General features: G+C 44.2%; 1 non-coding gene across 1 annotated transcript; it reads left to right on the plus strand.

Moving 5' to 3' along the window:
• Window positions 1–10,608: 10,608 nt before the first annotated feature.
• Window positions 10,609–10,718, plus strand: LOC135269765 (U6 spliceosomal RNA). Its single transcript, XR_010338027.1, has one exon. It is a non-coding gene; the product is annotated as a U6 spliceosomal RNA (small nuclear RNA).
• Window positions 10,719–24,073: the final 13,355 nt, after the last annotated feature.

Genomic DNA, 24,073 nt, shown 5'->3' on the forward strand with positions numbered 1-24,073 from the left:
CACTTTGGAAGACCAAGGCAGCCAGATCACTTGAGGCCAGGAGTTCGAGACCAGCCTGGCCAACATGGTAAAATCCCATCTCTACTAAAAATACAAAAATTAGCCAGGCACCTGTAATCCCAGCTACGTGGGAGTCTCAGGCAGGAGAATTGCTTGAACTCGGAAAGCAGGGGTTGTAGTGAACCAAGATTGTACCACTACACTCCAGCCTAGGGGATAGAACAAGACTCCCTATCAAGAAAAAAAAAAAAAAAGGAAAGAGGCCGGGCGCGGTGGCTCACGCCTGTAATCCTAGCACTTTGGGAGGCCGAGGTGGGCGGATCACCTGAGGTCGGGAGTTCAAGACCAGCCTGGCCATCATGGTGAAACCCCATCTTAAAAAAAAAAAAAAAAAAAAAAAAACAGTAGCAAGTATTTATTGATAACTACTTTACAAGGTAGTACTATTATTATCCACAGATGACAAATGAGAAAAATGAGGTCCGAGGGAATAAGTAAATTGCCCTACTTTACAGGGAGTGAGCCACATAATCTGGCTTAATCAAATATATTTAAAACATGTAAAGGCATGGTGGCTCACGCCTGTAATTCCAGCACTTTTCAGGGCCAAAGTGGGTGGATCACTTGAGGCCAGGAGTTCGAGACCAGCCTAGTCAACATGGCAGAACCCTGTCTCTACTAAAAATACAAAATTAGTCAGTTGTGGTAGAGCATGCCAGTAATCCCAGCTATTTGGGAGACTGAGGCAGGAGAATCACTTGGACCCAGGAGGCAGAGGTTGCAGTGAGCCAAGATCGCACAACTGCACTCCAGCCTGGGGCAACAGAGCGAGACTCCATCTCAAAAACATTTTAAAAAATAAAATAAATAAAAATTAAATAAAATAAATATGTAAAGTAAAAATTGAAAAAATTACAGAGAAAATTTGACAAACCAACCATCAAAGTGGGAAATTTCAATTCACATCCCCAAATTATTGATAGGTCAGGCAGTCAAAAAAATTAGTAAAGATATAGATGGTGAAGGCCGGGCACAATGGCTCACGCCTGTAATCCAAGCACTTCGGGAGGCCAAGGCAGGCGGATCACCTGAGGTCAAGAGTTCAAGACCAGCCTGGCCAACATGGCAAAAACCCGTCACTACTAAAATTACAAAAATTAGTGGCTGTGATGGTGTGCACCTGTAATCTCAGCTACTCAGGAGCCTGAGGCAGGAGAATCACTTGAACCTGGGAGGCAGAGGTCACAGTGAGCTATGATCACACCATTGCACTCCAACCTGGGTAACAGAGCAAGACTCTACCTCAAAAAAAACAAAAAAAAACAAACAAAAAAATAAAGATATAGATGATGAAAACACACTTAGCAAGCTTGAGCTAGTAGACATATATAGAACACCATCTCCAATAATTAGACAAGCACACATGCGTTTACAAAGATTGACAATGAACTAGGTTAAGTGGTACTCAAAATTTTTGGTCTTTGAACCCCTTAACACAATTAAAAATATATAAGTTATATTACTGGGCTTGGTGGCTCACACCTGTAATCACAGTAATTTGGGAGCCTGAGGTGGGTGGATCACAAGGTCAGGAGTTCGAGACAAGCTTGACCAACATGGCAAAACCCCATCACTACTAAAAATACAAAAATTAGCCGGGCGTGGTGGCACGCATCTGTAATCCCAGATACTCAGGAGGCTGAGACAGGAGAATCACTTGAACTTGGGAGGCTGAGGTTGCAGTGAGCTGAGATTGTGCCATTGCACTCCAGCCTGGGCGACAGAGTGAAACTCTATCTCGATAAATAAATAAATAATAAATAAGTTATATTTACACACTTAAAATTACTGAGGACTCGAGGAGCTTGTGTTTATTTGGGTTATATTTACCAAAATTTACTACACTAGAAATTAAAACTGAAAGATGTTTTATGCATGAACGTATTAAATAAATGTAAAAATAATAATAGGCCAGGTGCAGTGGCTCATGCCTATAATCCCAACACTTGGGGAGGCCAAGGTAGGAAGATTATTTGAGACCAGAAGTTCAAGACCAACCTGGGAACGTAGTAAGACCCTGTCTCTACAAAAAATAAAAAATATAAAATAACAATAGTTAAAAACCCCCATTGCATGTTCTCATAAAATTTTTATGAAAAAATTCCTTTTTTGGGCTGGGCATGATGGTTCATGCCTGTAATTCCAGCACTTTGGGAGGCAGAGGTGGGTGGATCACCTTAGGTCAGGAGTTCGAGACCAGACTGACCAACATGGAGAAACCCTGTCTCTAGTAAAAAATACAAAATTAGCCAAGCATGGTGGTGGATGCCTGTAATCCCAGCTACTCAGGAGGCTGAAACAGGAGAATCACTTGAACCTGGGAGGCGGAGGTTGCGGTGAGCCAAGATTGTGCCATTGCACTCCAGCCTGGGCAACAAGAGCAATACTCCGTCTCAAAAAAAAAGAAAGAAGGAAAGAAAAGAAAAGAAAGAAAAAGAAAAAAAAAGTGTTTAAAAAAAAAAGTTCGAATCCAAGTCATGGCACCAAAAAATAAAAATTAAAAAGTGAAAAAAAATAAAAAATAAATAAATAAAAATAAAAAGGGAGAAAATGGCATTGTTTTACATCTTGGCAAATCTTTTTAACACCTGGCTGAATAAAAAAGAGTTGAATTCTCCTAGCTTCTACATTCAGTCTGTTGGAATGTGTTGTGTTGGTTGAAGTCCATAAAGAACACCCAGCCTCACATATGAGAGAAAGAAAAGCAGCACCCAATGCCCAGCCAGGCCTTAGTTCTTCCAGGAGCTGGCCTGGCACACAGCTGGCCTTCATGATCTCCTGTTGAACATAATGTCACAGAACATCCACATCAAATGAGGCCACCCTGTGACAGTGATGAACCAAAACAAAAACAGGACCAGGAACTTCTCCAAAGTGACCAAACATCCTCCTTTTCCAGTCGATCTGAGTCACTGCTCACAGCTACAGGGTGGCTCCACTGCACCCTTCTCTTCTCATTTCCTGCAGCTGCTGTGGCAGAGTACCACAAACCTGATGGCTTCAAACAGAATGTAGCCTCTCTCAGTCCTGGAGTCTAGAAGTCCAAAGTTAAAGGTAAGGTGGGGCCATGCTCCCTCTGAAGGCTCCAGGGAGAAACCTTCCCTGCTGCCTCCAGCTTCTGGTGACTCTAGGCACTCCTTAGTTGGATAACTTCCATCTCTGCGTCCATCTTCCCATGGACTTCTTCTCTGTGCCTGTCTCAAATCTCCTTCTGCTTCTCTCTTCCCCTAGGTAATCCAGGTAATCCAAGATGATCTCCTCTTGAGATCCTTAATTACATCTACAAAGATCCTGTTCCAAATAAGCTCACGTTCACAGGTTCTGGGGGTTGGGATGTAGACATGCTTTTGGGGGCCACCATTCAACCCACTACACCTTCCCAGAAATAAGATTTATTAAGCCTTTTGCAGCCATCATCAAAGGTGGAGCAGACAAAATAAAATTCAATCCCTTTGTGACTTCTGATCGAAGCAAGAACTGCAAGAGGCATTTCAATGCACCTTCCCACACTCGCAGGAAGATGATGTCTTCCCCTCTTTCCAAAGAGCTGAGACAGAAGGACAACATTCAATCCAAGACCATCCAAAAGGATGATGAAGTTTAGGTTGTGTGAGGACACTATAAAGTCAGCAAATTGGCAAAATAGTCCAGCTTTACAGGAAGAAATATGTCATCTACATTGAACGGGTACAGCGGGAAAAGGCTAATGGCACAGCTGTCCCTGTGGGCATTCACCCAGAAAAGTGGTTATCACTAGGCTAAAACTGGACAAAGAGCACAAAAAGATCCTTCAACAGAAAGCCAAATCCCGCCAAGTAGGAAAGGAAAAGGGCAAATACAAGGAAGAAACAATAGGGAAGACGCAGGAATAAAATAATTAGCTTTCATTAAAACTTGAAGGGAAAAAGATTATGATACCCAATTACAGAATTATCCCCATTTCCTAACAATCCAATCCAAAGCAGAAAAACCCCACTTTCTTAAACTGTCCCCAAAATCACCTAACACAAGCCCAAATCTACAAGTCTTTTCTAAAACTATCTTACTAAGGTGCCCAACAGTTCCCTACCATGTATGTTCTCCCTCACTACAATGATTAACAAATCCAACTTTTCCAATTACAACTGTGTTCCTGGTAATCTTTAGCTGGAAGGCATTGACACATGGATGTGCAGTTAGAAAAGGAAGGAGTGGGTCGGGCACAGTGGCTCACGCCTGTAATCCCAACACTTTGGGAGGCTAAGGCAGGTGGATAACCTGAGGTCAGGAGTTCGAGATTAGCTTGGCCAACATGGTGAAACCCTGCCTCTATTAAAAGTACAAAAATTAGCCAGGCATGGTAGTGCACACCTGTAATCCCAGCTACTTGAGAGGCTGAGGTAGGAGAATCATTTGAACCCAGGAGGTGGAAGTTGTGAGTTGAGATCATGCCACTGCACTCCAGCCTGAGTGACAGAGTGAGACTTCATCTCAAAAACAAAACAAAACAAAACAAAAAACAAGAAAAGTAAGGAGTGGTCAGGTGCAGCAGCTCACACCTATAATCCCAGCACTTTGGGAGGCCAAAGTGGGCGGATCACCTGCGGTCAGGAGTTCAATAGCCTGACCAACATGTCGAAACCCTGTCTCTACTAAAAAAACTACAAAAATTTAGCCAGGTGTGGTGGCACATGCCTATAATCTCACCTACTCAGGAGACTAAGGCAGGAGAATTGCTTGAACCTGGGAGGTGGAGGTTACAGTGAGCCAAGATCACACCATTGTACTCCAGCCTTGGCAACAAGAGTGAAATTCCATCTTAAAAAAATAGGGGGGGCCGGGCGCAGTGGCTCACGCCTGTAATCCCAGCACTTTGGGAGGCCGAGGCGGGTGGATCACGAGGTCAAGAGATTGAGACCATCCTGGTCAACATGGTGAAACCCCGTCTCTACTAATAATACAAAAAAATTAGCTGGGCATGGTGGCGCATGCCTGTAATCCCAGCTACTCAGGAGGCTGAGGCAGGAGAATTGCTTCAACCCAGGAGGCGGAGGTTGCGGTAAGCCGAGATCGCGCCATTGCACTCCAGCCTGGGTAACAAGAGCGAAACTCCATCTCAAAAAAAAAAAAAAGAAAAAAAAAGGCGGGGGAGGGGTGTTATTGTGGACATTTTTCTCTGATATGCCAAAATTCAACAAGTAATGATTTCTCGAGACAGGGTCTCACTCTGTCACCCAGGCTGTAGTGCAGTGGTGCAACCTCAGCTCACTGCAACCTCCACCTTCTGGTTTAAGCAATTTTCCTGCCTCAGCCTCCCGAGAAGCTGGGATTACAGGCACCTGCCACCACACCCAGCTAATTTTTATAGTTTTAGTAGAGGTGGGATTTCACCATGTTGGCCAGGCCGGTCTTGAACTCCTGACCTCAGCTACTCACCTCAGTCTACCTAAGTGCTGGGATTACAGCGGTGAGCCACCACACCCAGCCAACAAGTGATGATTTCTTTAAAATTACTTGCAATGTGGAACCTGAAACCACATCAATAAACATTTCATACTCTGTTACATTAAAACCCATGAGGGTAGGCCAGTCACAGTGGCTCACACCTGTAATCCCAGTACTCTGGGAGGCCAAGGCAGGAGGATTGCTTTAAGTCAGGAGTTCAAGACCAGCCTGGCCAACATGGTGAAATCCCATCTCTACTAAAAATACCAAAAAAAAAAAAAAAAAAAATCTGTCTGTTTTGCACTTTGGATCATTTGTCCAGGCATAATTTTGAACATCATTCATTGACCACTTGAGAAATGTTGGTTCACTGAATTATGCAGACCTTTTGAATGTTGATACATTTCATTATACATTTATTAACCACACCTTTTAATATCACCACCAGTCTCTTCAGAAAATCTCATTATGCTTTAGGAAGACATCAAACTTACAGCAATGAACATAAGATTTGCTTTTAGGCCAGGCATGGTGGCTCACACTTGTAATCCAAGCACTTTGGAGGCCAAGGCAGGCAGATCACCTAAGGTCGGGAGTTCAAGACCAGCCTGACCAACATGATGAAACCCCATCTTTATTACAAAAAATAAAAATAAATAAAAATTTTAAAAAAAAAGAAAAAAAGATTTGTTTTTATTGCTATTATAATTTTATTTTTTTTAGAGACAGGATCTCACTCTGTCATCCAGGCAGGAATGCAGTGACACGATTATAGCTCACTGGAACCTTCAGCTCCTGGGTCAAGAGATCCTCCTGCCTCAGTCTCTCAAGTAGCTGGGACTATAGATTAGCCCCACCACTCCAGGCTAGAATATAAGATTTCGTAAATTTGAATTTTCACTTGAAACTCAAATTTTTTCACCAGCGGGGTGCAGTGGCTTATGCCTGTAATCCCAACATTTTGGGAGGCTAAGGTGGGCGGATCACTTGAGGCTAGGAGTTCAAGACCAGCCTGAACAATATAACAAGACCCCATCTCTACTTATAAACTCAATTTTAAAACAAAATTTTTATCACTGACAGCAAATATTGCGAGTTGTTTTCCCCAAACTGGCAGGCTCACTTCAATCATTTTCAAGAATATATCTACCAAATACCCATGTCTAAATAACCAAGGATGGGCTGTTAGTTGCCCTCTCCAGTAAAAAAGGTGTTCCTTGGGAAAATTTTAAAAGCTGATTCTGGCTGAGTGTGGTAGTTCATGCCTACAATCCCAGCACTTTGGAAGGCTGAGGTATGTGGATCACCTGAGGTCAGGAGTTCAAGACCAGCCTGATCAGCATGGTGAAACTCCAACTCTACTAAAAATACAAAAATTAGCCAGGCATGGTGGCAGGTGCCTGTAGTCCCAGATATTTGGGAGGCTGAGACAGGAGAATTGCTTGAAACCTGGAGACAGATTGCAGTGAGCCAAGGTCGCACTACTGCACTCCAGCCTGGGTGACAGAGCAAGACTCCATCTCAAAAATAATAATAATAATTGACTCATAGTTCAGCATGACTGTCAAGGCCTCATGAAACTTAGAATCATGGTAGAAGGGGAAGCAAACATGTGCTTCTTCACATGGTAGCAGGAGAGAAAACAAATGCCCAGCAAAGGGGGAAGCCCCTTATAAAACCACCAGATTTCATGAGAACTAACTCACTATGGTGAGAACAGGATGGGAGAAACCACCCCCGTGATTCAATTACCTCCCACTGGGTCCCTCCCAGGACTCATGGGGATTATGGGAACTACAATTCAAAATGAGATTTGGATGTGGACACAGCTCAACCATATTAAGGGGTATCAGAAAGAAAGCAAGCCAGAGATCACCCACTGGCCTGCAACTGCATCCATCCATGTTTTATTTGCTCTGATTTCCATCACCTGCCTGGCACCCTGAGGCATTTGAGTTCGTGACATATGATATTTTGCTAATCATCTTCATTATAGAATTCTCCACTTCAGCCCAACAGTAATGGTTTAATGGCTGAGAAAGAGCAATCTCTCAGACGTAAAGGAATAAAGAATTTAGCATCTTCCATCACTGGATAAGTCACTTATTTAAAGGTTTTATGTGTGAAACCTCAAGGCTAAGTGGACAGGGGCTGGGAGTGGATTTTAGGAGTTTTCACAGGTACTTTTGTTATAGTAGACAGCGAGATTAGACATGAGCAGAGTAAGACAGCCCTCCCCACCCTCCACCCACCCCCTCCCCACCCCCCCCAACCCCCCCCCCACCACCACCACCACCACCATCACCACCACCAGCACCACCACCAACACCAGGAATGTCAGGTGACCATCAGGTGATGGTCAGGTGGTTGTTAAACACTCTCTAAAATCATAATTGTTCACAGCCAGTACCAGGGAAAGGCAGTCTCCCAGTAGATAAAAACACCTGAAACTGGTGATCAGCAGCTTCCTGATAAGATCTTCGTTGGGAAAGTGGGCTCAAGCATGAGCATTAAGAAGCAAAATGACAGAGTTTAACGTACATGACCACCTTCTAGGGACATGTGGCTGGTAAGGGAAGAACACCCCAAGTGAGCATGCGTACAGCTCCAGTAAACTCACTGTGTGCACTCACCTACCAGGTAATAGCAGGCCACTGCACATAAGCGCAGCCCACCCCAAGGGAAGACTCAGGGGAGAAGGGACGCCAGCCCTCAGAAGTATGCCAACATATAAAACCCCAAGTCAAAAAGTCAAACCACACACTTGCCTTTCAAGTTGCCCACTTGGCCCTCTTCCAAGTGTACTTTCCTGTCTTTCCTGCTCTAAAGCTTTTTAGTAAACTGTCACTCCTGCTCTAAAACTTGCCTCAGTCTCTTCTTCTGCCTTATGCCCTTCGGTCAAATTCTTTCTTCTGAGGAGGCAAGAATTGAGGTTGTTGCTGACCTGTACGGATTCGCCGCTGGTAACATACCTTGGTGCTGTGTGACTCGGATACTTTCCACCGCTAACATAATCTTCACTTACCAGTCTAGCATTCCCAGAAGAAGGTCATATAGAAGGTCATATGCCAGTTAAACGCCTTCATTTTGTCTCTTACTGCGCATGCTTGAGCCCACTTGCCTAACTCCTGAGATCTTATTGGGAAACTGCTGATCACCAGTTTCAGGTGTTTTTATCTATTGGGAGACTGCCTTTCCCTGGCTCCAGCTGTGACCAATTATTATTTTAGCGAGACCATTGTAATAATCACCTTACCCTCACCTGATGCTTGCCTGACATTCCTAGTGGTGGTTAGGGGGCGGGTGGTCTCTTCTACCCTGCTCATGTCTGACTCACCACTACTACTGTGACACTCAGGGTTATCTGTTGTCCTGGATGTCTCGGTGTGCCTGCTTGATGCTCTCTCCACCTTACCCACCATGCTCTGTGCCTAGGACTCCATCAGCAATAGGCTGACTTGCTCTCTGACTTTGAGCTGGGTTCAGTTAAAGGTGGGAGCTGCTGGCAGGAGACAGAAGATGGAGCAAGAGAACAAGGTCAGGGTGTTTGTTTCCCATCAGGGTCACTTCAAACATCTATACTCTGTCAGGTGACCTTGCCTACACAGCTTTCTCCGACTCTGCGTTCCTGTAGCCAGTTCCTCTCATGGCCACTGTAGGCCTAGGAATGGAAACAACCTGCTATGACAAGTCTTGAGTGTTGCCCAATCTATTGTGGAGCTATCCTCACAGTGATAGCTTCACAGAGTCCCCTTTTTTATTTTTGAAACGGAGTCTCATTCTGTCGCCCACACTGGAGTGCAATGGTGCAATCTTGGCTCACTGCAATCTCTGCCTCCCAGGTTCAAGTGATTCTCCTGCCTCAGCCTCCTGAGTAGCTGGGATTACAGGCCTGTACCACCATGCCTGGCTAATTTTTGTATTTTTAGTAGATACAGGCTTCACCATGTTGGTCAGGCTGGTCTCGACATAGAGTCCCCTTTTAAACTTTCCTTAAATATCTTCATTTGGCAATGCCATCTATTTCCTACCAGTCCACCTGATGAATATATATGTGCTTTTCACATAACTCACTTTTGAACCTAACACCTGGGCAAAGTACAACTCTGTACCAAGGGCCAAGGTCAATAAGAGTAGTAGATTCAAATTTCAGTCTGAAAACTCTCAAGTATGCAAAAAATACAACTTTTTCTTTTCTTTTTTGAGACAGAGTCTCTCTCACTCTGTTACCCAGGCTGGAGTGCAGCGGCACAATCTTGGCTCACTGCAACCTCTGCCTCCTAGGTTCAAGCAATTCTCCTACCTCAGCGTCCTGAGTAGCTGGGACTACAGGCACAGGCTGCCACACCTGGCTAATTTTTTGTATTTTAGTAGAGATGGGGTTTCACCGTGTTGCCCAGGCTGATCTCAAACTCCTGAGCTCAAGCAATCTGCTCTCCTCAGCCTCCCAAAGTGCTGGGATTACAGGTGTGAGCCACTGCGCCCGACCCAACTTTTTCTACTTTTCTATAACCCGACTTAATTTCTCTTTCAGTCCCAATCCTCTAGGGTTGCAGAAACATAAGTTAAATCAGTGCAGGTTGCCCCTGACAATTAAAATACAATTAATAGGCACAAGAATAGAACGACACACAAGGAACTTGGTAGCCAAGAGGAGGGACACCTAACAAAACCTCAAAGGAGAAAAAAAAAAGAAATGTCAGGGAACTTCTTGGAGAGTATGATGTGTTTGAGATGAGATAAAACAGCTGGGCGCCGTGGCTCACGCCTATAATCTCAGCACTTGGGGAGATCGAGTAGGGAGGATCACCTGAAGTCAGGAGTTTGAGAGCAGCCTGGCCAATATGGTGAAACCCCGTTTCTACTAAAAATACAAAAATTAGCCAAGCATAGTGGCGGGCACCTGTAGTCCCAGCTACTTAGGAGGGCAAGGCAGGAAAATTGCTTGAACCTGGGAGGCAGAGGTTGCAGTGAGCTGAGATTGCACCACTGCACTCCAGCCTGGGAGACAGAGTGCGACTCCATCTCAAATAAATAAATAAATAAAGTTAGCCGACAAAGAAAGGAAATGGCATGCCAGGCACACAGCCTGAGCAAAGGCACAGAGGCAAGAAATAGCACAATGTGTAGGAGACTTCAGCAGCACGTATACTAAAATTGGAACAATACAGAGAAAATTAGCATGGCCCCTGCACAAAGATGGCATGTAAATTCATGAAGCATTCCAAACAAAGCAAACGAACAAATAATAACAATGTTTTTTAAAATATATATTCAGGCCAGGCATGGTGGCTCATGCCTGTAATCCCAGCACTTTGAGATGACGAGGTGGGCGGATCACCTGAGGTTGGGAGTTCGAGACCAGCCTTAGACCAACATGGAGAAACCCTATCTCTACTAAAAACACAAAATTAGCCAGGCATGGTGGCTCATGCTTGTAATCCCAGCTACTCGGGAGGCTGAAGCAGGAGAATCGCTTGAACCCAAAGGTGGAGGTTGCAGTGAGCCAAGATCGCACTATTGCACTCCAGCCTGGGCAACGGAGCGAGACTCTGTCTCAAAAAATATAAATAAATAAATAAACAATCAGGCTTGGTGCAATGGCTCACGCCTGTAATCCTAGCACTTTGGGAGGCTGAGGTTGTCAGATCCCTCGAGGTCAGGAGTTCGAGACCAGCCTGGCCAACATGGCAATACCCCATCTCTACTAAAAATACAAAAATTAGCCAGGTGTGGTGATGTGCCCCTGTAATTCCAGCTACTTGGGAGGCTGAGATATGAGACTTGCTTGAACCCAGGAGGCAGAGTTGCAGTGAGCCAAGATGGTACCAGTGAACTCCAGCCTGGGCAACAGAGTGAGACTCCATTTCAAAAAAAAAAAATTAATGTTGTGGGAGTATATGGATCAAGGCAGGAAGAGATGAGAGACAAGGACTGTTTATAACAGGGGAAGGACTTTGAACTCTGTCTTACAGATCAGTGGTCTGCAAGGAGGAGTACACACAACCCATGTGCAGAAGAAATTTCACTGGAATACAGGAAGAAAATGTTACAACCTCTATCTTGTGCTTCAGTGGTTTTTTTCTTTTCTTTTCTTTTCTTTTGTTTTTTGAGATGAAGTCTTGCTCTGTTGCCAGGCTAGAGGGCAGTGGCGCGATCTCTGCTCACTACAACCTCCGCCTCCTAGTTCAAGCAATTCTCCTGCCTCAGCCTCCAAGTAGCTGGGACTACAGGCATGCACCACTGCGCCTGGCTAATTTTTGCATTTCCAGTAGAGACAGGGTTTCACCATGTTGATCACGATGGTCTCGATCTCTTGACCTCGTGATCTGCCCGCCTCCACCTCCCAAAGTGCTGTAATCCTAGCTACTAGGGAGGCTGAGGCAGGAGGATGATTTAAGCCCAGGAGTTTCGAGACCAGCCTGGCCAACATGGCAAAACCCCGTCTCTACAAACAATACAAAAATTAGCTGGGGGTCATGGCCTGTGCCTGTAGTCTCAGTTGCTTGGGAGGCTGAGGTGGGAGAATAGCTTTAAGCCTTGTCTCAAAAAAGAAAAAAGAAAAAGAAAAAATGATCTGGCATGCTGGCTTATACCTGTAATCCCAGCACTTTGGGAGGCCAAGGTGAGTGGATTACTTGAGGCTTGGAGTTTGAGACCAGCCAGGCCAACATGGTGAAACCCTGTCTCTACTAAAAATACAAAACATTATCTAGGCATGGTAGTACATGCCTGTAATCTCAGCTACTTCGGAGGCTGAGGCAGGAGAATCACTTGAATACAGGAGGTGGAGGTTGCAGTGAACTGAGATCATGTCAATGCACACCAGCCTGGGTGACAGAGCAAGCCTCTATCTCAAAATAAATAAGCAAATAAATAAATAAAAATAAAAATAGTGGCCAGGTGTGGTGGCTCACTCCTGTAATCCGAGCACTTTGGAGGCCGAGGTGGGCGGATCACCTGAGGTCAGGAGTTCAAGACCAGCCTGACCAACATGGTGAAACCCTGTCTTAAAAAAAAAATAAATAAAAATGGTTTGAGGAAAAACTATTCTTTTCACTATAAAACTATTCTTGCAACTTTTCTTATAAGCTTGAAATAATTTCCAAAAAAAGGAAAAAGGAAAAAATAAGAGCAGAACTTAAAAGACTCTGTTAAGAGAATGTAACTCAAGAGAGGCAATGTCAGAGGCATTTGAACCAGAGTGACTCCATCTTGAATTGGGGCTGGGTAAAATAAGGCTGAGTTGGCCAGGTGCAGTGTCTCACGCCTGTAATCCCAGAACTTTAGGAGGCTGAGGCAGGCGGATTGCTTGAGGTCAGGAGTTCAAGAGCAGCCTTGCCAATAAGGTGAAGCCCCATCTCTACTAAAATTTCAAAAATTAGCCAGGCATGGCGGTGGGCACCTGTAATCCCAACTACTCAGGAGGCTAAGGCAGGAGAATAGCTTGAACCCGGGAGGCAGAGGTTGCAGTGAGCTGAGATCACACCATTGCACTCCAGCCTGGGCAACAGAGCGAGACTCCATCACAAAAAATTAAAAATAATAAAAAATAAGGCTGAGACCTGCTGGACTGCATTCTCAGGTGGTTCTCAGTCACAGGATGAGATGGGAAGTCAGCACAAGATACAGGTCACAAAGATCTTGCTGATAAAAGGATGCAGTAAAGAAGCCAGCCAAATCTCACCAAACCAAGATGGTAATGAAAGTGACCTCTGGTTATCCTACTGCTCATTATATTTATTTATAATTGTAATGCATTCATATGCTGAAAGACTCCCACCAGTGCCATGACAGTTTACAAAGGCCATGGCAACATCAGGAAATTACTCTAGATGGTCTAAAAGGGGAGGAACCCTCAGTTCCAGGAATTGTCCACCACCTCCCTGAACACTCATGAATAATCCACCCCTTGTTTAGCATGTAATCAAGAAATAACCATAAAAATAGTCAACAAGCAGCCCTCGGGGCTGCTCTGCCTATGGAGTAGCCATTCTTTTGTTTATTTTCTTCTCTAATAAACTTGCTTTCATTTTACAATGTGGACTCATCCCAGTTCTTTCTTGCCCAAGATTCAAGAACCCTCTCTTGGAACCTGGGGTCTGAATTGGGACCCCTTTCTGGTAACAGGAGGAGTCAAGAATTACTCCCCGGGTCAGGTGTGATGTCTCACACCTGTAATCCCTACACTTTGGGAGGTCCAAACGGGAGGATCACTTGGGCCCAGGAGTTCAGGACTAGCCTAGGCAACATGGTAAAACCCTGTCTTTACAAAAAGTCTGGTGCGGTGGCGTGCACCTGTTCCCAGCTATTCAGGAGGTTGAGGTGGGAGAATCTCTTGAGCCTGGAAGTTCAAGGCTACAGTGAGCTAAGATAGAGCCACTCCTCTCCAGCCTGGGTGATAAAAGATAGATCCTGTTTTGAAGAAAAAGAATGACTCTCTTAAATGACTAGGAATCCCAGCTGAAAGTGAAAATACAAAATTTCATGTCTTAAAGTATAGATTAAATATGATTTTTTTTTTTTGAGACAGAGTCTCGCTGTGCTGCCCAACTGCAACCTCCGCTTCTCAGGTTCAAGCAATTCTCCTGCCTCAGCCTCTCTAGTAGCTGGAACTGCAGGCACGCACCACCACACCTGGCTAATTTTTGTGCTTTTCGTGGAGATGGGGTTTCACCATGTTGGCCAGGCTGGTCTCAGACTCCTGACCTCAAGTGATCCACCCACCTTGGCCTCCCAAAGTGCAAGGATTACAGGTGTGAGCCACTGCACCTGGCATTAAATATGATTTTATAAATTTAACGTGAAAGGGGATTGCATATTGATATTGCTTAAATTTATTAAGGTTATCTTGACAATTTCCTTTATTCTTGGCTAAATTCTTAAAGTTGGCTATTTGTGGTCAGTTGCCTATCTTTGGTACAAGAACAAGAACCAGAAATATAGAGTCTCATTTCTGGCTCTGATTTCACACAGAACCACATAACACTTAATTTCTCCAATGCTTGCTTTTTCATGTACAAAAAGTATTACTGATAATTATAATCTGCAAAGTACTTTCCTCAGGAGAGAGTCATGATTTGAGTGCAATTAACTGCTTCTAATTTTTCAAACATAAAATTCTATTTTGTTTTCACCTAATAGTAGAAACACAGTGTCCAAACTAATGGTTTCCTAAAAGCGATTATTTTCTTAGAGTCATCAATTTATTTGAGGTGTCTTCATGAAATGGTGATTAAATTGAAACTAATTCAGATAAATATAACATCATTTAACATTAGTCATCACAACAGCTCAACATTCTCTTAATAGGAAGGTTGTACATCATGGGGGTGGGGAGAAATATAAACAACAAAAAGAAATGTCAATTCTAACATAAAACTCTAGTTTCAGTAATTATTGGTATCTGGCTGGGCACGGTGGCTCAAGCCTGTAATCCTAGCACTTTGGGAGGCCGAGGTGGATGGATCACCTGAGGTCAGGGGTTTGAGACCAGCCTTGCCAACATGGCGAAACCTTGTGTCTAGTAAAAATGCAAAAATTAGCCAGGTATGGTGGTGTACGCCTGTAATCCCAGCTACTTGGGAGGCTGAGGCAGGAGAATCGCTTGAACCGGGAAAACAGAGGTTGCAGTGGGCTGAGATCACACCACTGCACTCCAGCCTGGGCAAGAGACTCCATTTCAAAATATATGTATACATATATATATTGGTATCCATTCCTCCTGTAAGCTTTCTCAGAAAACAACCAAGAGAATTATATAATCATATATAGTCTCACACCTCTACTATGCCCTGCAAAATAAAAAACAAAACAAAACAAAAAAGAATTATATATAGTACCAGCATTAAACAAACAAATTCATGAAAATGAATACCACTGGAAATAACAAGATTCTGCCTTGGGTGTTAATGTCAGACTTTAATGTTGAAGACAAGACTTGGAGCTATAACTTTTTTATTTATTTTTGTGTATTTATTTATTTTTTGAGACAGAGTCTCACTCTGCCGCCAAAGCTAGAGTGCAGTGGCGCCATCTCAGCTCACTGCAACCTCCAACCCTTGAGTTCAAGTGATTCTCCTGCCTCAGCCACCCAAGTCGCTGGGACTACGGGCGCACACCACCATGCCCAACTAATTTTTGAATTTTTAGTAGAGACGGGTTTTCACCGTGTTAGTTAGGCTGATCTCGAACTCCTGACCTCAGGTGATCTGTCTGCCTCAGCCTCCCAGAGTGCTGGGATTACAGGCATGAGCCACCGCATCCAACCCAGAGCCGTATTTTGATCTAAATGGGACTGACTGGGAAATGGTGTTCAGGTAGACACTATCCAAACAAACACTCTTGCAAGCTCATTGGTAAGCCCCTTTCCCCACCTCTTCAGAATGCCTCTCAGGCTGTTCTTTAGTAACTAGAAGCTGGGAGAAAAAACAATTCATGTATTCATCATCTCTCCTCACAGAGAAACAATGACTTTTAGAGTATAGTAATTTTTTAAATGTTATTCTCCTTTCTATTTTAATGAGTCTTTAGTTTAAATAGATAGACTCATAAAATGATAATACTCATAAAATCATGAAGTATGCCTGTAGTAGCAGAAATGAAAGAAGATAATGTGTAGAACATACCTGGATAAAATTTTACAGTCACTGTGCTGAGTTGAAGGGAAATAACTAATAAAATCTTTAGATTTTTTGAAAAAAAATTTATTGGAGTGTAACATATATACAGAAAAGTGTCCTATTGTACATATAGAGATAAATAAATAATGAAAAGGTGACTACATCTATGGAAACAATAGTCAGGTCAAGAAATAGTAATTAGGCCAAAGCAGGATGATCCCTTGAGTCCAAGAGTTCAAAACCAGCCTGGGCAACACAGACAGAACCCATACCTACCAAAAATTATTTTTTAAAAACTCAGGCATGGTGGTTTACGCCTGTAATCTCAACACTGGGAGGCTGAGGTGGGAGGATTGCTTGAACTCAGGAGTTTGAGACCACCCGGGGCCACAGAGTGAGACCCCATCTCTATAAAAAATAAATTTTAAAAAATTAGCTGATCATAGTGGCATGTGTACACAGGAGAATATGCATTGGTTATATGCAAATACTACAGCTTTTGTTTTGTTTTGTCGTTAGACTTGCACCCAGGCTGGAGTGCAGTGGTACAATCATAGCTCACTGCAGCCTTCACCTCCTAGGCTCAAACAGTCTGTAGACCTCAGCTGGGATCTAAGCTTACTGCAACATCTGCCTCCCGGGTTCAAATGATTCCTGTGCTTCAACTTCCCGAGTAGCTGGGATTACAGGCATGCACCACCACACCCAGCTAATTTTTGTATTTTTAGTACAGATGGGGTTTTACCATGTTGGTCAGGCTGGTCTTATACTCCTGACTTCAAGGATCCACCTGCGTTGGCCTCCAAAAGTGCTGGGATTACAGGCATGAGCCACTGCACCTGGCCCCTCTGTTTATACTTTTGAGTAAATTGCAGACGTGATGCCACTATGCCTCTAAATAACTCAATGTGCATTTTGTAAAAACAATGATATTCTCTTACATAATCACAATACAGTTATCAAAATCAGGAAATTAACACTGATACAGTACTACTATCTCATCTGCATACCTTATTTAAAATTCATCAATTATCTCACTAATGTCCCCTAGAGCAAAATTAAAAAAAATTTTTTTTAGCCGGGCGTGGTGGCTCACACCTATAATCCCAGCACTTTGGGAGGCCGAGGTGGGTGAATCACCTGAGGTCAGGAGTTCGATACCAGCCTGACCAACATGGAGAAACCCCGTCTCTACTAAAAGTACAAAAATTAGCCAGGCGTGATGGTGTATGCCTATAGTCCCAGCTACTTGGGAAGCTGAGGCAGGAGAATCACTTGAACCTGGGAGGCAGAGGTTGCAGTGAGTTGAGATTTCGCCATTGCACTCCAGCCTGGGCAACAAGAGCGAAAATCCATCTCAAAAAAAAAAATTTTTTTTTAAATCTTGGTCCAGAATTTAATCCAGAATCACATATTACATTTAGGTGTCATGCGTAAAAAGAAAAACCAGGCCTAGTGTGGTGATATGAGGTGGGAGGATTGCCTGAGGTCAGGAATTCAAGACCAGCCTGGGTGACAGGTAGAGACCCCATTTCTACAAAAAGAAAACCCTTTTTTTGTCCTTTAATCTCACAATCAACAGAGAAGACTTCTGAGACCCTTGCCACCAAAATGTGTGGGGATTTCATCCTACCAAGCAATTCTTCAGTGGATTCTCCATCAGGGTGTCTTATGATTCAGTTCAATTCTGACGCTATACATAGCATGCCTGTACCAAAATATCTCATGTACTCCGGAAATACATACACCTACTACGTACTCAAAAGAATGATAAGTAAATAAATGAATGAGTGAGTGAATGAATGAAAACTCTGATGCTATCTTTAGGCCACTGGTACTTCTGACTGGGTACAAGCCAGGGTTCCTGCAACCCCCTCCTTGGGTTTGACTGATTTGCTAGGACAGCTCACAGAACTCAGGGAAAAACATTGCCAGTTTATTATAAAAGATATCCTAGGCCTGGCATGGTGGCTTATGCCTGTAATCCTGTTACTGGTTGAGGGTTTCCAGATTCTTGGCGTCTTGAACAAAGATTTGGACAAAACACACAAAGCAAGGAAAGAATGAAGCAACAAAAGTAGAGATTTATTGAAAATGAAAGTACACTCCAGAGGGTGAAAACAGGCCTGAGCATAGGGGGTCAAGAGCCTGGTTACAGAATTTTCTGGGATTTAGTACTGTCTAGAGGTTTCCATTGGTTACTTGATGTATATAAATGAAGAGGATGAAGTAAAGTTACAAAATCACTTACTCAGGGTACAGCCTGTGTCAATGAAAAGGATATTTTCTGTCATAGCTGAGGTGTTTCCATTTGATTTAGTTTTCGGAAGTCCTTAAGTTCCCTGCCTTCGGGTCCTGTTCTCCTGCCTAATCCTAGCGCTTTGGGAGGCCGAGGAGGGTGGATTACTTGAGTCCAGGAGTTCCAGACCAGCCTGGTCAACATGGCAAAACCCATTCTCTACAAAAGTATTTTGTATGCCCACCATGTGACAGGCATGGTGGCTCACACCTTTACTTGGGAGGCTGAGGTGGGAGAATCGTTTGAACCTGGGAGGAGGGAGTTGCAGTGAGCCAAGATCATGCCACTGCACTCCAGCCTAGGCAACAGAGCAAGACCCTGTTGTGTTTTGTTTTGTTTTTTAAAGACGGGGTTTCACCATGTTGGTCAGGCTGGTCTTGAACTCCCAACCTCAGGTTATAAACCTCCGCCCACCTTGGCCTCCAAAGTGCTTGGATTACAGGCATGAGCCACCAAGCCTGGCTTTTTTTTTTTTTTTTTTGAGAAAGAGTCTCGCCTTGTCACCCATTCTGGAGTGCAATAACGCGATCTCGGCTCACTGCAACCTCCGCCTCCTAGGTTCAAGCAAGTCTCCTGCCTCAGCCTCCCAAGTAGCTGGGATTACAGCTGCCCACCACCATGCCCAGCTAATTTTTGTATTTTTACTAGAGACTCCCAGGCTCAAGTGATACGCCTGCCTCAGCCTCCCAAAGTGCTAGGATTACAGGCGTGAGCCACCGCACCTGGCCTCTTTATTTTTTATTTATTTATTTTGGTTTTTTTTTGGTTTTGTTTTTTGAGACAGTGTGTCACTCTTGTTGCCCAGGCTGGAGTGCAGTGGCGCAATCTTGATCTCGGCTCACTACAACCTCCACATCATGGATTCAAGTGATTCTCCTGCCTCGGCCTTCCAAGTAACTGGGATTACAGGCATGTGCCACAATGCCAGGCTAATTTTTGTATTTTCAGTAGAGACTGGGTTTCACTATGCTGGTCAGGCTGGTCTCGAACTCTTGACCTCAAGTGATCTGCTCACCTCAGCCTCGAAAAGTGCTGGGATTATAGGCATGAGCCACCATGCCTGGTCTCTTTCTTTTTTTAAATCTTTACTTGGAGTCATAAAGTTTTGAGACTTTGTCTTGTTATTTTTTAAGGATACAGGTCAGTTATTACATAAAATATCCTTGATTTGGGTTTGTCTGATATTTCCACATGGTTAGATTGTTACGCATTTTGATAATGTGGTTCAGATGGTTGGTATCTTTCAAGTTTTTCAACTGAAATGTTATCTCTTTTTCCTATTTCATGTGTGTGCCTGTTAGGCAGGTGTTTGATGCAATGTTAATGGTATTGCTTAAACTTTATTTTCTAACTGATTATGGTATATAGAAGTTCAATCGATTATAGTATATTAATCTCATATCCGACAACCTTGCTAGATTCTAATTTCTCTGTAATTTTTAATATTTTAACTCTTTTAAAATTCTTTTTATTCTAATAACTTTTCTGTAGATTATGTTGAATTTTCCTAACATACAAGTATGTCAATTCCATATAATGATAGCTTTTGTCTTCTGTTTTGAGACTTCCACATTTTATTTTTTTCTTGCCTTTGTACTTGCTAGGACAATGTAGACATAGCGGACATCATTGTCTTGCTCCCAACTTCAAGAGGAAAATCTTTGATATTTTACTACTATTTTACTATTTAATTTGCTGTAGTTTTTCATTGAATCACTTATCAGATTAGGGAAGATATTTTCTATCCAATGACATTAGACTTTTTTTTTTTTGAGATGAAGTCTTGCTCTGTCTTCCCAGCTGGAGTGCAGTGGCACAGTCTCAGCTCACTGCAACCTCTACCTCCCAGGTTTCAGTGATCCTCCTGCCTCAGCCTCCTGAGTAGCTAGCATTATAGACATGCACCACTACACCTGACTAATTTTGTATTTTTAGTAGAGACAGGGTTTCACCATGTTGGTCAAGCTGGTCTCAAACTCCTGACCTCAAGTGATCCACTTGCCTTGGCCTCCCAAAGTGCTGGGATTACAGGCATGAGCCACCGTGCCCGGCCTTTTTTTTTTTTTTAGCTTTGAGAGACAGGATCTTACTCTGCCCCCAAGCTGAAGTGCAGTAGTCTGATGGCAGCTCACTGCAGCCTCAAACTGCAAACTGCTGGGTTCAAACGATCCTCCTGCATCAGCCGGATTTTTGTGTTTTGTTTTGTGGGTTTTTGTTTTTTTGTTTATTTGAGACTTAGTTTTGTTCTGGTGACCAGGCTGCAGTGCAGTGGAGCAATCTCAGCTCACTACAGGCTCCACCTCTCACGTTCAAGGAATTCTCGTGCCTCAGCCACCTGAGTACCTGGGGTTACTGGCGTGTGCCACCATGCCTGGCTAATTTTTGTATTTTTTGTAGAGATGGGGTTTCGCCATGTTGGTCAGTCTGATCTCGAACTCCTGGCCTCAAGTGATCCACCCACCTCAACCTCACAAAGTGCTGGGATTACAGGCGTGTGCCACCACACCTGGCTCATTTTTGTATTGTTAATAGAGAGGAGATTTTGCCATGTTGGTCATGCTGGTCTCAAACTCCCTGCCTCAAGCAATCTGCCTGCCTCAGTCTCCCAAAGTGCCACATGAGCCACCACGGTCAATCTCGGCTCATTGCAACCTCCACCTCCCCCATTCAAGTTCTTCAGCCTCTCAAGTAGCTGGGATTACAGGTGCCTGCCACCACAGCCAGCTAATTTTTGTATTTTAGTAGAGACAGGGTTTCACCATGTTGGCCAGTCTGGTCTCAAACTCCTGACCTCAGAGGTAATCCGCCCACCTTGGCCTCCCAGAGTGCTGGGATTACAGGTGTGTGCTACCGTGCCCGGCCCCTAGGTTCTTACTTTTAAGACTAAATTGCAATTACCCCAAATGATTTTTTTTAAACCTAACTACAATTTGACCCAGGTTATAGTCAATTTTGGTAAATGTGTCTAGTTCCCTTTCCCAAACGCTATGACTATAAAATCACCCCTAAAATTAATGGGTTTCAACAACAATAACTGTTTTTACCTCTCATGGTTTATTTTCTTTTTTCTTTTCTTTTCTTTTTGAGACAGAGTCTCGCTTTGTTGCCTAGGCTGGAGTGCAATGGTGGGATCTTGGCTCACTACAACCTCTACCTCCTGAGTTCAAGAGATTCTCCTGCCTCAGCCTCCAGAGTAGCTGGGATTACAGGTGCGTACCACACCTGGCTAATTTTTGTATTTTTAGTAGAGACAGGGTTTCATCATGTTGGTCAGGCTACTCTTGAACTCCTGACCACGTGATCCACCCTCCTCGGCCTCCCAAAGTGCTGGGATTACAGGTGTGAGCCACTGTGCCCACTTCTCAAGGTTTCTGTGTGTCAAGAATTCTAGAGCAGCTCAAGGGCAGTGCTGTTCAAGATCTCTCATGAGAGTGCAGCCTGACTGGTTGGAGCTAGTTTATCTCAAAGGTTTCTTCACTTACATGCCTGGTGCCTATCCTGGGGATACTGGAACACCTGGGGCTCCTTAGACACCCCTGTCTGACTCTGTGTGGTGTCTCCGGCAAGGCAGCTTGAAGATAATTAGATTTACATAACAGCTCAGGGTTTCCCGAGGTAGGTGCCCTAACAGAGAGGCAGGGAGAAGCTGTTTTGCCTTTTATGACCTAATCTTAGAAGTCACATGGCATCATTTCACCAGGTTTTTTTTGGAGAGGTAGACCTCTCTCCAAGGCTACTCAGGTTTAAGGCTAGGGAACATAGACCCACCTCTCAATGGAGGAATATCGAGACACATTGTAAGGAGAACACATGGAATCAGATACATACTGTCATGGCAATCTTAGAAAATGCAGCCTGCCATAGCAGCATCCCACAAGTCCCATAAGCAGCCTGATAGCCATCTCTGCCATTAGACCCAGCTCTAGCCTTTGTGTGTTAGGTCACACCCTTTCTTGCCACTGCCCCCAGCAGCATAGTGCCCACTTCATTGTCTTTCATGCACAGCCACACACTGGAGTCCCACAATACTTGCTCTTAAGTCTAAGTCTTTTTTTGTTTGTTTCTTTGACTGGAGAGCAGTGGTGCAAACATGGCTCCCTGCAGCCTCAATCTCTTGGAGTCAAGTGATCCTCCCACCTCAGCCCTGCCAAGTAGCTGGGACCACAGGCATGCGCCACCCAACCCAGCTGATTTTTGTATTTTTTGTAGAGATGAGGTTTCACCATGTTGCCTGTTGTGGGTGAGTAGCAACTATCTGACTGGTATCTCGTGGGCAGTAAAGGAATTTACCAAGACAGTTGTTGTAAAGAAAGGCAGATTTATTAGAGAAAGTATGAAAATGCACTGCAAGGCTGCAAGGGGAAGGTCCACGAGAGAGGGGCAGACTGCAAGGAGACAAAGGCTTACAGGGCATTTTATAGGATGGTACTGTGTGCTGACAAGGGCTTGGAACAGTGCTGATAACACCGAGATTGCAGTGAGCTAATTAATCTGCAGGTATCTTGTGATAAATTGGGTGCAGGAGGGCTACATGTCCTGCACCATGAAGAAAGGCAGACCCACAAGTTATCTCCTTTCTCTTTCTGCTTTCCTTTGGTCTTGCCAGCCTGACTCCTTTTCCCTTGGTAGGACTCCACATTGGCCAGGCTGGTCTCCAACTGCTGAGCTCAAGCAATCCTTCCCGCTCAGCCTCCCAAATGATGGTATTTTAGGCAAGAGCCCCACATCCATCTTTTTTTTTCTTTTTCTTTGAGATGGAGTCTTGCTCTGTTGCCCAGGCTGGAATGCAGTGGTGTGATCTGGGCTCACTGCAACCTCCGCCTCCTAGGTTCTAGTAATTCCCCTGCCTCAGCCTCCTGAGTAGCTGGAACTACAGGTGCACACCACCACCTGTATTTTTAGTAGAGATGGGGTTTCACCACGTAGGCGAGACTGGTCTAGAACTCCTGACCTTGTGATCCACCCGCCTCAGCCTCCCAAAGTGCTGGGATTATGGGTGTGAGCCACCACGCTCGGCCTTTTTTTTTTTTTTTTTTTTTTTTTTTTAAAGACAGGATCTCACTTTGTCACCCAGGCTGGAATACAGTGGTGTAATCACTGCTCGCTGTAGCTTTGACCTCCCCCGGCTCTGAGATTATAAGCCTGAGACACAGTACCTGGCCTAAGAGGAGTTCTTAAGCTTCTTCTTGTACCCTCCCTGGGATTTTAAAGGGTCAGGGAGAGCCCCTGTGGGCTTGAGAAATAAGTGTCACACATCACCCAGGCTAGAGGTCCTGAGAAATGTCATTACAACCCTAGGACCTCTGAATGCATCTCCATGCCAAGGCGTTAGGATGAAATTCTTTTCTCAATGCCTTAAACATTTCCTCAGTGAACGCCTGGACCCAGGACTGTGTTAGGAGCTAGGCAGCACAATGATAAAGAAAGAAACCACTGCTCCAGAAGGAACTCACAGTGGAGAGAGGTGTCTATAAACTTGTGGGAGTATCATCCAGAGGCCATAGGGATGGCCTTCACATTTAAAAACATGAAGGCGTCCAGGCACGGTGTCTCACGCCTGTAATCCCAGCACTTTGGGAGGCCGAGGCAGGTGGATCACAAAGTCAGGAGTTCAAGACCATCCTGACTAACACAGTGAAACCCCGTCTCTACCAAAAAGACAAAAAAT

The sequence above is a fragment of the Aotus nancymaae genome, unplaced genomic scaffold (genome assembly GCF_030222135.1).
Source record: "Aotus nancymaae isolate 86718 unplaced genomic scaffold, 86718_ANA_hifiasm-v0.15.2.pri h1tg000057l, whole genome shotgun sequence".
NCBI lineage: Eukaryota > Metazoa > Chordata > Mammalia > Primates > Aotidae > Aotus > Aotus nancymaae.